Source organism: Labeo rohita, chromosome 13 (genome assembly GCF_022985175.1).
Source record: "Labeo rohita strain BAU-BD-2019 chromosome 13, IGBB_LRoh.1.0, whole genome shotgun sequence".
NCBI classification, from domain to species: domain Eukaryota; kingdom Metazoa; phylum Chordata; class Actinopteri; order Cypriniformes; family Cyprinidae; genus Labeo; species Labeo rohita.
Genome location: NC_066881.1, coordinates 15,387,181 through 15,401,802, shown reverse-complemented (window position 1 = coordinate 15,401,802; position 14,622 = coordinate 15,387,181). Strand labels below are relative to the sequence as shown.

The 14,622-nt window shown below is 34.4% G+C and overlaps 1 protein-coding gene across 2 annotated transcripts in view; it reads right to left on the bottom strand.

The window, feature by feature from the left end:
- Positions 1 to 14,622, bottom strand: part of LOC127175207 (pro-neuregulin-3, membrane-bound isoform) — a 379,194-nt gene that overhangs the window by 111,200 nt on the left and 253,372 nt on the right. The window lies entirely within an intron of this gene.

Below are 14,622 nucleotides of genomic sequence, written 5' to 3'. Positions count from 1 at the left end.
ATCCGAACTAGACAGAGCTATTGTGTTCTACTCTCACTGATATCGCCAGGTTTGTGTGTTGAAAATATATGCAATTGCAATGAGATTTTATTTACCGGAATGCCTCAAGTCGTCTTTCATTTCCTCTCATGAACTTTCCAGATACGCCAAATTGTCCTGCATATTGCATGCAGTCTGGGTACTCAGCTCAGATTCTCACACACTGATGCTCCATTATTAAGTGCAATAGGCAGAGAGAACTAGAGCGTGCATATTTGCAAAGGGCAGCGCTCTTATCAACACTTAGTGTCATGAGGATCATAGAAATATGATTTATTTGGCTTTTAAAGGGCTTCATCCAATTAGAGTCAGGTGAAGTTGCTCCCATTCCATTCAAGTTCTCTTTATCTAAGTTCTTTTTAATACATACGCATTCAATAATGTAGCTTCTTGATGTTATTGCAATGCAATGGAATGCTTTGTGGGCCTTAAATGACTCAAAGGTCAAGCCTTTTATTATGTCGCTTATGCATTCATCTGTTCAAGTATGTTAAGGACTGAACTACTATAGTACTGAGGCACATATGAAAACGTTATCACTAACACCAACACTGCTGTAGAAAATTGAACTGAAAAGAACCTCATTATGAGCAGTATTTTAAAAGATTTGAAGTTTTATTGTTTTACAAGGCATAAAATGACTACTGAAATGTATCTATTCAAACATTCAGTCTTCAAAGCTTTTTAGATATTAAAAGTCTAAGTAAACATTCAAAGTTCGTCTTGGAAAAAAAAACAAAGGTACAGTGAATTCATTACTAATTTCTTTGAACTTCAGAATTGCAATTTCACACCCTGTTTCAAATTCAATTTAAATTCAGGAAATGTATTGAGAACCCTTTTAAATTCCAATTCATTTGGTAAATTTAAAAGGTTGAATTTTGATGCCCACAGTATCACTGTTTAAGAACATGCATAAAGTTGTCAAAACTTTTAGCAAAAATGCTGTTATAATCTGAAGATGTTGAAAGTGTCTCTATAAACGCCCCTTGGAGAAAAAGTGTGTGTGTGTGACTGTCTGTACACTTATTCTCAACAAGCTAAATAATGGGTTCAGAGTAAAACGAGCAAATAAACAAACATCTCTGGTGCAAGGTACCTTGGCAACAGCTCATTGAATCGCTAAGAGATGTTGACATGATGCGAGAGGGTGTTGAGAGGCAAACACCTGCATGGGGGATTTTCAAAACTTTTAAACTGTAAACATTTAACGGTTGACAGGTTGAAGCGTTACAAAAGCAAAATGTCTAAAAACCCAGAATACTTAAATGCGGCTCCCGGCTATTAAGAGGAGCCACTTTTTATTTTACTATGGAGGGAAAGAAACTTTACAGTTCATTTCAAAATGCTGAGAGCTGAAGACCTTTCATGCAAAGGGAGAGACTGAAAGAAATTCACAAAGACACCAATATAAAATGATGAAAAAGAAAGAAAATGTTAGAACTGTGGTACAATGGTAAATAGCCTAGTGGGATACTTTCTGATACCACATACTTTAATGGTGACATATCACAAAAATCAGACTTTTTCTGTGTTTAAGTGCTATAATCGGGTCATCGGTTCATCTACCAACCCAGAAACTTTTTCTGGTAAGTCTTTCTCTGCAAGCATGCGAAAAAACAAGCCACTTAAAATTCGCTTCCCCCTTGACGTAGGAAGGAGATCTTATTATAATATTATAATTTAATTTGCATCTACGGTGACGCCATTTGGTTTTCATAAGTGACAATTGGTGTCACCACCAATATGACAAAGCATTTTAATTTAACAGATCATTAAAGATCACAAACACGATTCAAATACCAACGTGATTCTATTCCTAAATTACAATGATTCATCTGTTTGATTCCTCAACTTTTCTTCCGTGCAGCATACGATCATACTAGTGTGATTTGAACATTCAAATCTGCGTTCGTGCTGCCGCTGACCTAAAGAAAGCCACTGTCATTTAGGCTATATGAATGATGTATATGAACAGTTTCACAGTATTTTCAACAACACAGTTCACTATTTCTGTGTTACAAACATTCAAATAAGCACAGAAGTACTGGGATAAAAGTTTACAGTCCGGATATAAACTCTGATATGCACGGTAGAGATCAAAATAGAGTAAATCATCCTTTTGAAAGTTAATTTGACATTCCAAATAACGTTAAAGATTTATAGATTACGTTGTTATGCGCTTGCTTCGGATGTTTGGATTCAGAAAACCATATATCAGAACTTTAAACTAATATGGCTTTAAAACACATGATTTCAGTGTGACATACTTAATAATTAAAACCAAACAGATGATTTTTAGTAGAGTATCTGAAGTATGAGCTGTAAAGGCACAACCCTATTCTGGAAAAGGGGGCGGGGAGCAACAGCTCATTTGCATTTAAAGAGACACGCACATAAACAGTTTCTGCTTCCATTCAAAATAGGTGTTTTCAAAATGTTCTGAGGGGTTTTATGAGCTGAAATACATTCTACGAACACCTTAGACTTATATTACATCTTGTAAAAAGGGGCATAATAGGTCCTCTTGTTTATTTATACTCTCAGGGAAAAAAAAGTACAAAAGCTGGCATATTTATACCTTATTTATGCCAAAAATATGCATATTGGCACCTTTAAGGTACACATTAATATCTAAAGAGTACATGGGTGACTTGGCTCTATAATTAAAATTTTATACTCCATTTACAAAAGGAAAATGACAGTAAACAAACAAGAAAACATTATCCCAGAATGTTAACACCAACAATTTGAATTTGCACCAGAAAACAAATACATTACAGTTGAAGAATAGCACAGAACAAAACATCTGATTAGCAGGCAGTTGCTTGTCAGTAAGACACAGAATAACAATTACATCTTCAAAGTGAAGAGACACTGACAGATCTATATGGTGCAGGAAAAAAGATGAATAGAACTTCCCAGATAAGAAGACAGGATAGGTAGATGCTGAATGCCCTCTAGACTCCAAAAAAATCAATATCATTCTTGTGCGCTGAACTATAAATAGATTGATAGATAGATGCAAGCAGAGACAGACATGGCTAACCTTTCAGTGACATACTACTTTAATAGTAATAGCTCAAATGAATACATTCATCACTGTATTCGGCCTGGGGTTAGCTGTGCAAAACATTGCAGCCCCTTATACTGGCATTACTCGTCTACTTGTGATTCTTTTTTAAAATCTTTTTGTTTTTTAATGATTTTACTTTTGCTTTTCTGTGTTGCCACAGACCATCTCACCTCCATTTCTTAATAACAAATAACATTTTTCAAGGTTTGAAGAGTATTTTTTGGGCGGCCAACGGAAGTCTGCCCAGACTTTTTTTAATTATCTTTTCATTTGCTCTGGTTTGGTTATTTATAGAAGAAAATCACTGTGCTTTTGCATGGTTCCACACAAACGAAATAAGAATTTGGGGGAAAAGAAGGGTTCATTTGCATTCATTTGCATGCAATTAGCATATCAAACTTCTTGACTTGAAAGGAATGCCTTGCTTAGAAACTGTATTTCTCTCGCTCTCATATACACTAGCAGCTTTGGGTTTAGGTTACTTTGTTTGCACATTAACAGAGAGGTTTCTCATGTTATTTATGTGTAGTGCGCCTTTCCATCTCCTCTCATTTTCTCTCTCTGCCTGTCAGTAAAAGCACACAGCAGTAAGACTGGAAGGTAAGCAAAGCCTACGTTTCAACTGTCAAGTTTCAGCAGATGTAAGCAGGGTTATTACAGTAAATATGTGTGCATGTGAGTGTGGATATGTAATATATAGGTTAGTGACTCTTTCTGATCAAACCCTACACTTACACTTCTTGATGTTTCTTGTGCAACAAATTGCATGCATATTGTGGGTTATTTACTAAGAATAATTGTGCAAACAGGTTGGAAACACTCAAGTCAGCATGGTTTCAGGAGGATTGCCTGAAGAAACTACAGGACTTTTCACACTTTTAAGCCACATGGATTTATACCAAAACAAAATTTACATTTTAAACCACAAACTCTTTTAACCACTGTTGAACAATGGTGTACAACCAGGCCTGTCAAATTTGTGAAAAAAGAAATCCACTCAAAAAATGCAGAACCTAAAAGAACAGGTAACCAGGCAGTTTGAGAATATTTAAAAAGCAGGTCACACACATTACCAGTATTACAATATAGTAAATTTGCTGTCTTTGACAGCAATACACAGTGCCATGCGAAAGTTTGGGAACCCCTTGCAGAATTTGTGAAAATGTGAATAATTTGCATTCAGAGCCAGGGGGTGAAAACTTTTGAACAGGATGAAGATGTCCAAACTTTTCTTATTTTGTTGAAATATCATTTATTTCTATTTAGTACTGCCCTTCGGAAGCAACAGAAGATACTAGCATGTTTCCCAGAAGACAAATTAAGCACAATTTACCTTGATCTTCAAATTCTGCAAGGGGTTCCCAAACTTTCGCATGGCACTGTATCAAGCTTTGTCCTTCATATATGTGTGCATATGTCAGCAGTTTGACATCATTGATGATTAATCACATATTTTTCAACCCAAAGGCTTTTTTTGTCACTCAACAGATATTAGATTAATACCTGTTGTAAAGTTATTTGATTATGCACACGGTTGTTTAGGAAAAGACTTTCAGGCATGGTAAATCGTTCTGCTTTTTAATATATTCGCATTGACACCTTTTTTATTTTCCTTAGTCATGCACCCCAAATTACATATTCATTAAGAGAAACCTGCAGGATCTGCAAGATTTTGTGCATCTGAAAGAAGCGCTCCATAGCAGGCCCTATTCATCAGACACTTTCTGTGCATGCTATTTTTAAACAAAAACTTTTAGTGATTCAGGGCTTTACTGTTTATTATCAGCTTCCTACACACACACAATATGAAAAGTAGTGAAAGGCACGCAAGATCTGCATATTTGACCTGCTCTTTATAGCCGGAAAAAAGGAACTGCACTTTGAATTGTACCGGTTGCATGCATGTTAATTGGAAATTCCCTGCTATTTATCAGGCAAAGCAAGCTAATACAATTGCACAATTATCTTGTTAAACCATATTAATTAGAAATAACAATGGAGTCAACACAAATCAATTGAAACTTCAAGAGGTAAGGAAATTGCATTCTGACTGAACTCTTGCCTTGGGCAAGAATGGGGCTAGATTAACAGAGTGATCCTAATCATGACTTAATCAGGGAGAATTATTCACTAAAGTGGGCTTTAAAGAAGGGCTGGTCACGATCAAAAGATCCCACCACAGCTCTTTGGCTCTCTGTGAGAGAGTAAGAGTTCAGCGAATGGCTAGAAATGTGTCAAAACACAGCAGCACTACAACACTACAGCTACACTATAGCTATATAACAGCATACTTAAGGTAGAGAACTGAAAATATACAGTTCTATTAACCATTATGATACTTCTCCAGTGGTGCTGCAACACCCAATGAATCTATAGTACAAAACAGACAGCACAGGCATTTTTGCCTGACTTCCGTACCTAAATCATTCTAATGAGTCGGTTCTTTTTACCAAATCAAAAAGATACAGTGCATCCAGTGTAATCTGACTCCCAAATGACTCTTATGAGCTAGTGCTTTTAGGAAATCAAAAATCCAGTTTATTAGATCAAAGGAATTATTTATTTATTTATAATGCATTGTGTTTAGCAATGCACAGCTATAACAATAAGATTCTAGACCGAATTACAAAATTCAGTTCATTTTAGAGAGTCACAATCATACAGTGCAACCAAATGAATGACTTTCTTTTTAGAAAGTCCATTTCTTTTTAGTAAATGAAAAACATACAGCACAATCAGTGTAATCCGATTCCCGAATAAATGATTCTAATAAGTCTGAGCCATAAACATAAACCAGTATAATCTTTTGAATGAATGATTCAAGAGATTATACTTGAATCATTCTTGAATTGAATGAATGATTCTGAATTTTTTAGTGAATAACAAACTTACTGCATAACCAGGGATGGCAAAAGTACACACATCCTTTACTCAAGTAGAAATACAAACACTCATTTTTAAAAATACTCTGGTAAAAGTAGAAGTACTGAGTACACTTTTTTACTTAATTTAAAGTAAAGAAGTATGGGCTCAGACATCTACTTATGTAAAAAGTACCCATTACTACTACCTGTTGCAATCACGCTGGTAACAGGACCTCACATCATATTGACACATTAATACAAAATAACTTACATTTAAAACTTGTTGCGTTGCCAGTCCATGATTTATTATTGAGATTTTTTATTGAATGGTGATCCACCAAATGCTGATTAAAACTAAAGTAATGAACCTTGTTTGAAAATGTAATAAGTAGAAAGTAGAGATATTTGTGTAAAAATGTATGGAGTAAAAGTAAAAAGTAGTTAGAAAAATAAATAGTGAAGTACCAATTCCAGAAAAATCTACTTAAAGGAGAAGTCCACTTCCAGAACAACAATTCACAAATAATTTACTCACCCCCTTGTCATCCAAGATGTTCATGTTTTTCAGTCTTTAGTCGTGAAGAAATTATGTTTTTTGAGGAAAGCATTTCAGGATTTTTCTCCATATAATGGACTTGATTGATGCCCCCGATTTTGAACTTCCAAAATGTAGTTTAAATGCAGCTTCAAAGGGCTCTAAACGATCCCAGCCGGAGAAGAAGGGTCTTATCTAGCGAAACAATCTTTTTTTGTTTACTTTTTAAGCACAAAAGCTTGTGTAGCACAGCCTCTGGGATGCGTGTTCACGTACTATTGAATCACGTTGGAAGGTCACGTGGACGTAGGCAGATCTACAGACCCAGTGTTTACAAAGCGAACGCACAAAGACTAAGAAAGTGCAAGTAAGTCAAACGCTGTTTACAAACAAAAAGGTCCCACAATGTCGGACGACTCTGAAGTTGTAGGAGAAAATAACATGGAGTTTTCGACATACTCTACCTTTTTGAGCTGGAGTACACAGAACTTGTGGTGATTTGGAGACGTGATTCGTAGTAGTGATGGGAAGTTCGGATCATTTTACCGACTCGGACCTTTGAGTCTCGTTCAGCAAAATGAATGAATCTTTTTTCGAGTCATTTCGTTCATTTTAGAAAAATCAGTATCATGTGACAGCCCCATAAGATGAACGAACGACTCGAAAAACCCGAAGACTCGAAACAGGTGAACTAATTCCAGTACAGAACCTAATAGGATGTTGCGCATGTGCGACTGAATGAACCACTCCCCAAAACGACTCATTCTTCTCATTCAAAATGAACGAATTGTTCAAGAACGTGCATCCCAGGGCCTGTGCTACACAAGCTTTTGTGCTAAAAAGTATACAAATTTTTATTTTTCGAAAACAATGACTGATCGTTTCACTAGATAAGACCCTTCTTCCTCGGCTGGGATCATTTAGAGCCCTTCAAAGCTGCATTTAAACTACATTTTTGGAAGTTCAAATTCGGGGCACCAATGAAGTCCATTATATGCAGAAAAATCCTGAAATGTTTTCCTCAAAAAATTTCTTTACAACTGAAGACAGAAAGACATGAACATCTTGGATGACAAGGGGGTGAGTAAATTATTTGTAAATTGTTGTTCTGGAAGTGGACTTCTCCTTTAAGTACAGTAACGAAGTACTTCGTTACTTCCCATCTCTGTGCATAACAAATATAACTGATTAACCATAGTTGATTTTTAATTAATCATAAACAGACTGCACAACCAGTATAATTCCATTCATGAATGAATGATTTTAATGAGTTGGTTCTTTTAGGTGAATCAAATGGGCTGTTCATATGAAAACATGCAGTTAAAGATTATGAATTTTGTCAGTAGTATTTCATTAAAAAAATGAAATATGTTACATATTGTGTGTGTTAACTTAGAGTTAAGACCAATTGTTAGACTGCCAATTATTAGACTACATTTATGCTGTTTCTAAAAAAAAGCTATCATTAAATAATAAGAGTCCCTGGCCGTTCGATTCGTCTCCTCAGTTTTGCACCCCATGCAATTTGGCATGCTACTCATTAGGATGCAGTATATATATATGGCAGAGCCCTTAGGGTGTGCTTGGATTACTAGTATGCTTGTGAAATGAGCTGTCACTTTGGGAGACAAAGTGCACAAAGGTTGAGTACATAATGTTTTTCTCGTATTCTCTGCTTTCTCATTCCGCTGTCATTGGCTAAGTGAAACATACACGCATAAGAAAACGGAATGATTTATCCACCGGCATAAAGTAGATTGCACTTCACATCAGAGCTACAAACATCTCTAACATTTATCAAGATAAGTGTTTGCTGTTAACTGGCTGTCCTTAAGGAAAATGTAGACCTTGAGAACAAGGCTTTATAGGACAAGGCTGCGCTCTTGCTGTTTGTATTGTTCCACTAGATACTTTATCAGTGCTGCATGAAATAGAGTTTGTGGGAGCAACTAAAATATCTAAACCTCACATATGTTATAGAATAAAAGAGACTGCTGATTGGCTGACTGCTGGTGGAGGTAAATGCATCTGTAGCAGAGAAAATGAAAAAGAAAAAAAAAATCATTTCATTTAGGCTTTAGAGTCTTCCCCTCACAAATCCTCATGCATTTCCATTTGACACTGAAAATTAATGATTTTTTTGTTGTTTTGCTTGAGTAAGGCTGCGGTTTGACATGCGACAAGTGCTTGAAACGAATTATGAAACAGAATTTACATTCTGATTCAAGTGTGTGCATGCGGCCTCCTGCACGAGTGATTGAAATTACAAGTGCCTTCAATTTCCAACAATTTCAACCTCGTTAAGAAGACGCTCACCTGCAAGAGCGAAAAAATGAGCCCTCTAAAAACAGAAGTGCTCCTCTGCCATCCAAACCTCTTTTCACCACTTGTTTCCTTCCTTTCTATCCTTGCAAAACATCTCTTATCCACTCCTATCATTTGGCACATCGTCTTTCCAATCCTCCCACATCGCTTTTCTTTTTCTTCACCATATCACTTGTCTTCACCAAAGATCTCTTTACAATTTTCTTTTCCTATATGTTTCATGTCTTCTGTTGTTTTTTCTTCTGAAGGGCTCTTTACTATGCCTCTCCAGCTTGCTAAGGAATATTTACTTTTTCCATTTCCAGTCCTGCTTGAATTTCCAAGCTGTTTCTGATACAGAAACCATTTCAAACCATCATGTCAGATGAAGAAAGCATAAAGATTGCAATTTCAGTGTCTTGAATATGAGAAGTTGACGTTCTTCATTTTGTCATAGTATACTTCATCTATTCTCCAAAATATTTTATAATTATTATGCATCCAACTTTTATGAGTGCCTGATGATAACTAAATGAAATATTTAAATTACTATTAAAAATGATCTAGCAGTAAGTAATTAAAGGTGGGGTTAAAGAACGTTCCTAATATACCCATAAATGTATTTTAATTTAAATTAAATATGCACTCAAAACTTTGAAAAAGTAATAATAATAAATTAGTAAAATATTAAAGACATTTCCATTTAAAAAATGAAATATGAAAGTATTTTAAAATAACTATTAAAAATGATCTATAATGATCAAATGATCAAAAAGTAATAAAATGTGGGGTAAAAAAATACTTAGCTAATATACTCGTAAATGTATTTTTTAAATTAAATGAAACCTTTACTAAAACTTCAATAAATAATAATAATAATAAATTATTAAAATGTTAAAGATATTATAATAATAAAGACATTTTCTTAAAAAATATGAAATGAAATATTTTAAATAACAATTAAAAATACTTTCCTAATATACTCATGAATGTATTTTTTTAATTAAATGAAACCTTTACTAAAAACTTGAATAAATAATGATAATAAATGATTAAAATATTAAAGACATCAAAATATTAAAGACATTTTCATTTAAAAAAAGAGAAATATGAAATGAAATATTTTAAATAACTATTAAAAATGCTCTAGCAAAAATTAAACGTGGGGTAAAAAATACTTTTCTAATATACTCATAATAGTATTATTTCGATTAAATTAAATCTTCACCAAAAACTTTAATAATAATAGTAATAAAATATTAAAGACATCAAAATATTATTGTATAAGACATAATATAAGACATTTTCATCTAAAAAAGGAAATTAAATATTTTTATATTACTATTAAAAATGATCTAGCAAAAAGAAATTAAATGTGGGGTGAAAGAATACTTTCCTAATATACTCATAAATGTATTTTTTAAATTAAATTAAATTTTCACTAAACACTTTAATTAAAAATATCAAATAATAAAAATATTACAGACATTAATAAATAAAACTGAAATAAGTAATTATAAATACATAAAGATATTAAAGACACATTTCATTAAAAAAATAATCAAATTAAGATGATGTAGTCCCTACCATAACAGAATGTTGCTATGCAACAAAAAAAAAAGATAATACGGTGATTTGGTTAACAGGTCACAGCCGTAACTATAACTCGAGCGATAAAATACAGCTGGAACTGCAGAACTATCAGTTTTATCATAGGAGTTCACCGCTTGTTCAGATACGCCAGCCCTTTATCCAGTTCTGGAAAATAACACTGGCATTAAAATGTGCTAGAAACTAATTCAGATTCATTTGACTTTTCTTTGCACTTCACAGCTGAGCTCTCTAACGCTCTCTTTTCCTCTCTATCCCTCTAATCTGACCTGCCAGAGCATTGAGTCTCAGGATAGCTTCTCATGGATGAGGTGCTCTGAAGCGGAGTGAAAGAAACTCTTTTCTCGACACACAGTTATAAGTTTTAACTTGGCAGATATCACATCATCGCTATCTTATTCCATAACATGGGTGAATGAACATCACATGGAAACCTACTGTTGTGCTTCGTTCAGCATGGGAAGGTCATGTTGGGCCTGATAAGAAGAGGGATTTTCTATGCCTCAGATTTGGCACAGACACATCTTGGCTCATCCACAGTGGCAGAATCTTCAAAGGCAAACCTTATGTGTATCAAAGAGTGAAGCATATTTAGTGAAAAAAGGCAAATCAGAGGGAAGCACCGCAAAACATCTGCTTAGGTTACAGGGCTGTAAGGTTAACATAATCCTTTTTTTTTTTCTAAATGGCCAGTTCAGTGGGTAACCACAGTCTACCTTCAACTCTCAAGGCTACAGCGGTTGTTGTAGCACACAACAAGGAACGTCTAATCTTTATAATGTTTGTATCAGAGGCATGCAAAGCTGCTAGAATCAATGTCCTTTGGGGCTTTATGCCTCAAGCACTGACTAACAGGACACCCACTGCTGCTCGTTGGGTTTTTGGAAAGTGCATTCACAAAACCTTTTCAGTGTTTAGTGTTTAATGTTTTCACATCTATTAAAGAAGAAGTCCACTTCCAGAACAAAAATTTACAGATAATGTACTCACCCCCTTGTCATCCAAGATGTTCATGTCTTTCTTTCTTCAGCCATAAAGAAATTATGTTTTTTGAAGAAAACATTTCAAGATTTTTCTACATATAATGGACTGGTATGGTGCCCCGATTTTGAACTTCCAAAATGCAGTTTAAATGCGGCTTCAAACGATCCCAAATGCGGTTGTAAACGTCCCAGCCGAGGAAGAAGGGTCTTATCTAGTGAAATGAACGGTTATTTTCATTAAAAAGATACAATTGAAATACTTTTTAATCTCAAACGCTTGTCTTGCCTTTCTCTCCCTGAACTGTGTATTCTAGTTCAAGACAGTTAGGGTATGTCGAAAAACTCTGATCATAATTTCTCCCTCAACTTCAAAAATCATTTCAAAATCATCCTACATCACTGCAGAAGCACCGACCCAGTCTTTGCAAAGTAAACTAGTAGAACACCCTTAACAAAAAAGATAAAAGCATTATAGGATGATTTTGAAGTTGAGGGAGAACATGAGATGGGAATTTTTGACATAAAAACAGTTCAGGCAGAGCGAGACAAGACGAGTATTTGACATTAAAAAGTATATAAATGGTAATCATTTTATGAAAATAATCGATCGTTTCGCTAGATAACACCCTTCTTTCTCGGCTGGGTTTACAACCGCATTTGGGATTGTTTGAAGCCGTATTTAAACTGCAATTTGGAAGTTCAAACTCGGGGCACCACAGAAGGCCACTATATGGAAAAAAATCCTGAAATGTTTTCTTCAAAAATATAATTTCTTTACGACTGAAGAAATAAAGACATGAATATCTTGGATGACAAGGGGCTGAGTATATTATCTGTCGATTTTTGTTCTGGAAGTGGACTTCTTTAAGGTGAACCTAATCTTAAAATTAGGGATGCATGATATTATCGGACCAATATCGGAATCAACCGATAATGGCTTCAAATGTAAATATCGGCATCGGTCCGATATGAAAAATTACGCCGATATGTCTTGCTGATAAGAAGAATAACTCATGTGCTCAGGGTGTGCTAGCGATTAGATCACATCAGCAGTGTGGCTCATTCTTGAAATTTTGCCTAATTGATGATTAGATTCTTTGTTTTGCATCTGTGCATTTAATCTGAGAATGCACGTACAGAGTGACACATTTGGTGTATGATAGAGTAAACCATAATAGCATGTGCAGTGGCAGAAGTGGCAGCCTTTGCTTTTTGTTAAATCTTAAAATATTTTCTGAAAAAAAAATTGGTTGACTTATATTTTATTTATAGTTATTTTCAAAGCTTCAATGTACTGTCATTATAAAAGAAGATAAGTTCTTGTTAAAAACTAACCAAAATGAAAAATAATTTGCTTATAATGTCCACACAGGAGATACTTGGTGTTGTTTCCAAACAAAAGGAAATATATCGGTATCAGCAGTATCGGCATTGGCTATCAGCCAAAATGAGTTGAAGAATATTGGCATATCAGATATTGGCAAAAATCCAATATCATGCTTAAAATCAAACAAAGTCTGTGATGACAGCACACAAACAGAGCTGGGTAGAAACTGATTACATGTCATCTGGATTACATAATCAGATTCCAAAAATGAAGTACCTGTAATTAGATTAAATAACATTTTAAAATAATCTTTTCAGACGGCAGTTTTTTTTGTATTGATTACATGATTGCATATTTTTCACACAATATCAAAAAAATTATTCATGATTTATTGATTCTCCTAATTTGTCTTTTTCTTATTACATGCACTCAGAAAGTCTTCCAGTTTTGTGGACATTCACAAATAGACTAGTCACTAGTCAGGTGGCGACAGTATTTGACCACTGGATTTACAAAAATCATTTCAGGTGTAAGTGTTTCAACATTGCATCAACTACTGATGAACACACTCACATTTGAATCATCACTCAGTAGGTTATTTAACCGTGTATTACTATGTCTTCGGAAAGCTTTGTCTTTCCAACACATTAAAATGCACAAATTCACATGATTAAGTATACATTTATTTAAAGTAACCCTGAGCTTTAAAAAAAAAAAAACATCTGAACAATACACAATGAATCTTCACTATCATTACCCATAAGGCAGGTGACACCAGTGACAGTAACACCAGTGACAATTTTCATGAAAAATACATTTTACAAAATGGCTGCTGCAAGGAATCAAACCACATGTTGTCAGCCATGGTATACGCACTAAATTAAGTAGTGTAATCCATTTGTATTCTTGTTTTTTTTACATTTCCCTATAACATAAAAGTAGATCACACCAGTGACTTCAACTAAAAGCTTCATATGAAATCATGAGATAAATGAGAAAACGTCTGATAACTGAAAAGAGACAGTGGGCATAACATGGGCCTTTTTCTTTAGAAAATAGGAAAAAGGAAGTCAAGTGATGTCAGTGTGATTTTTATTTCAAAATAAACAATTTTTGTTAAACAGTAACACCAGTGACACAACTTTAGGGCACCACTACTTTTATTATATATTTCATAATATTTTTTTAGCATTTAGTTTTTTTTTTTTTTTTTTAAATGCCATTTACATTACATATTTGATCTATGTAGAAAAACCTGTTTCTGACCTCAAAATAAAGCACTTTCCCTCTGTACATGGCTGTGGGGACGAGCGGTTTTGTGGTGCTTGGAATTCTATATAATTAATTTAAAAACAAATATTGCCACATTAATGGTTTAAGAAGGTGTAAATGTTCAAATAACATATTATTTCATTTTAAAATATAAAGAAATTAATTTTTCTATCCTAACTGTGGGTGCCTGTATAGTTAGCATTGTTTTTTTCCTGCTGTCCATCCCTATCAAACCCATTTTTGGGTGCTGATCTACCAGTTAAGAAGCACTGTATCAGTTGTAATGTTCCCTAGTCTAACAAAATAGGCTACTTGCTGGTGAACCGGACCAAAGACTAGAGAAAAGCCTTTTATAATGTCTGGGGAGCACCAACTCTCACTGTTCCGGATCAATGAATTGCAAATTGCAAGATAGAGACATGAAAATGGCTTCCATCTTTGTGAATTTTCCTCTCATTGATTCTACACTTTCAGCGGCAGGCATTTTGTTTCGTATGATGAGTTGTGATGTTTTAACAATAAAATCAGTATCACAAGCATACTCAATAATACATCCATTTCGGCTTCTCTCTTTCCCTGCTTATTCATGAGACAATGTTTGTATGCATATT